At 50.4% G+C, this 2,585-nt stretch overlaps 1 long non-coding RNA gene across 1 annotated transcript; it reads left to right on the forward strand.

Moving 5' to 3' along the window:
- The first annotated feature begins 561 nt into the window (after positions 1 to 561).
- Positions 562 to 2,585, forward strand: LOC120391628. Its single transcript, XR_005591418.1, has 3 exons — positions 562 to 643; positions 1,155 to 1,278; positions 2,472 to 2,585. It is a non-coding gene; the product is annotated as an uncharacterized LOC120391628 (long non-coding RNA).

Consider the following 2,585-nt stretch of genomic DNA (forward strand, 5'->3'; position numbering starts at 1 on the left):
AACTGAACAGTCCCTAGGTCCCCTGTGTGCTGTTAGACACCTTACAAGGCCCATAAAGGGGATGGTGCAGCCCCTGGGACAGTAATGGTGCACACACAGCCCAGAGCAGCCCTCCATCTCTGCCCCTGGTCCAATGGCACGTCAGAGACAGAGCTGGCTCATGGTCAGAAGGGAGAGTGGCCCATGTACTCTGCATTCTTAAATCTGGGCTGCAGGGCAGCCCATAGGCAGATGAGTAAGGCTCATGGGGGGCTGGTCTAACTTATGTCAGAAGCTAAGATGTCCAGAATCTGGGAGGTGATTTTCCCCCACACAGGCACTCCTGTGCCCCCAAAGATGCACAAAATCTGGCCCCTGCCCTTGTGGAATCTCCCAGGCCATGCCCATCTGGGATTTGAGGAAACAATGGTCATGAGGAATTGAAATGGGTTTGAGCCGCCCCTTGTGGCCTCTTAGCACCTCCCTCATGAGCGTCAGCTCGGGGAACTAGCGGGCAGCCCTGATTTCAGCCTCTGCACGACCAAACTTCCTCCCGGCACCTGCCTTGACACTGAAATGATTTGAAATTGAACAGAAATGGCTGGGGTGGGAGCAGGAGTGAGACTGGGACTCTGCCTCCTGTGCCAAACAGGGAGAGGTTAAGGTAAGTACGAAAACACCGGGGCTTTGCTTTTCCTTTTCTAAGGCCTTGTCTACACAGGAAAGATGTTTGATTAGTTTTGAAACCCGGTACAAACCCCTGTGTTGTGTGGACACCCTTATTTCAGATTCAGGGCAGCTTATTTCAGTCAATTTAAACAAAACCAAATTGAGCCAATCTTGAACTGAAATAAGTGCATCCGCTCAGGGGATTTACACTGATTTAGTTAAACCAGCCTAAATTCATGTTAGGTTAAAGAAGTGCAACTTTCTGAAGGGGATAAACCCTAAGGCAAACTATTTTTAACATAGGTGTAAAACTATCCAGCTAACAAGGAAGTGCTCAAACCTCAGAGTGTAACTCAGAGCTGGAAAAACAGCTCTGCCTCTACCCTCGTAGAGCAGAGCCTGTTATTTCACAACCCTGAGAAAAAAAGTAGGTGTCACACTGGTGGGTGTGAGGGGAACTCCTCTCTGGGGCACCGTTTTAACTCCTACCCACTATTTCTTTCTAGCATGTGGTTTAGCACAGCACCCATCGCCATAGTATCTAAACACTGAGGTGTAGTTACAGTCATTCTGACGGTGAAATGATGGCAGCAACAACAACAGAAGAAAACTAACATGTGTTTTGCGACGGTTAGTGACATTCTGACTCTTCCACCCCATCGTTTCCCAGAGATGCTCCTCTAACGAGCGAGAGGCAGGAGAGGGAAGAGGTGTGTTACATCCATTAGGAGCACTACGTCATTGTTTATAATACAGTCACAGGAGGTGACCGTTGAGGTTGGGCACCCGTTGTGGTAGGTGCTGTACGTGCATCTAGCGAGACAACTCCTGCTCCAAAGAGCTCACACTCTAACTAGGCAAAGGTGGAAGAAGGAAGGATTATTAGCCTCATTTTACAGATGAGACACAGAGGGATTAAGACAATTAGTGCAAGATCCCACATGAAGTTTGTAGCACTGAGAAGCTGAACACAGCACTCCTGAGTCCCAGCCCAATACCTTAACCACCAGGCCGTAGCATTTCACTTTATTATTACGTGTCTTCCTATGGCACCTTACACTGCAGAGTCTGGGTCCTCACAAGGCACATGTGTCTCCGTGCCCAGCAGGCACTAAAAAGGGATATTCCACCATGACAGAGCGGGGTAAGAGGCACCAGTGACCCTGCAAGAAGAGTGTTGTTACAGGGATAGTTTTAAAGTCATAGGATGATGATGTTTCTAATATTGTGCGCAAGTTTCGGCAGGGCTGCATGTGCATGAGAAACGATCAAAGCATGTGCACCCTGAGAAAAGATGCTCCAAAAGGATCGAATTAGGGCTCCACTCCTTAGGGTTCCCAATATCCTGGCCCAGAGCTAGCACCATGTACACCAGCTGAGAATCTGCCCCACTGAGTCTTAAAAAGCCAGGGCCGTAGTGACCCCTCCTGTAACCCTACCTGGGTCAGTGGAGTTACCCCTGAGATGGATCTGGCCTAACGCCGCAGTCCTCACTCCGGCAAAACTTCCAGGGATTTGCCCCATTGTGTTTCCCATTGGCCTGGCCAAGGGAGCTGTCAGGAGTCGCAGAGAGAGCGTGAGCGTGTGTGAGTGTGTTGGGAGTGAGTTAGTGTTTTGCAGGGCACTAGTGAAAAGTGCAAGGGTCCCTCCCCCAGAGCCCATTTCTCCCGGCAGGTAAACAAGGCTTGGGAAAGGGATGCTGCAGCTTTCACAAAATGTTCCCTGCTGCCGCGCCCCTCCCCCGCGCTCTTTTCCCTGAAGTCATCCCACACTTTTTCTTTCTTTCTTTCTCTCTCTCTCTCCGCCCTGGGTCTATGAATCAGCCCCAGCCAGCCAGACAGATTGATTTTCTGGTTGCCACCCGGGGCCTCCGGAGGAAAGGAGCCGTTGAGGCGGGAAGGAAAAAGAGGCCGAGGAGGAGGAAAATAGCGCCGAGC

The sequence above is a fragment of the Mauremys reevesii genome, linkage group 26 (genome assembly GCF_016161935.1).
Source record: "Mauremys reevesii isolate NIE-2019 linkage group 26, ASM1616193v1, whole genome shotgun sequence".
In the NCBI taxonomy this organism is placed as follows: domain Eukaryota; kingdom Metazoa; phylum Chordata; order Testudines; family Geoemydidae; genus Mauremys; species Mauremys reevesii.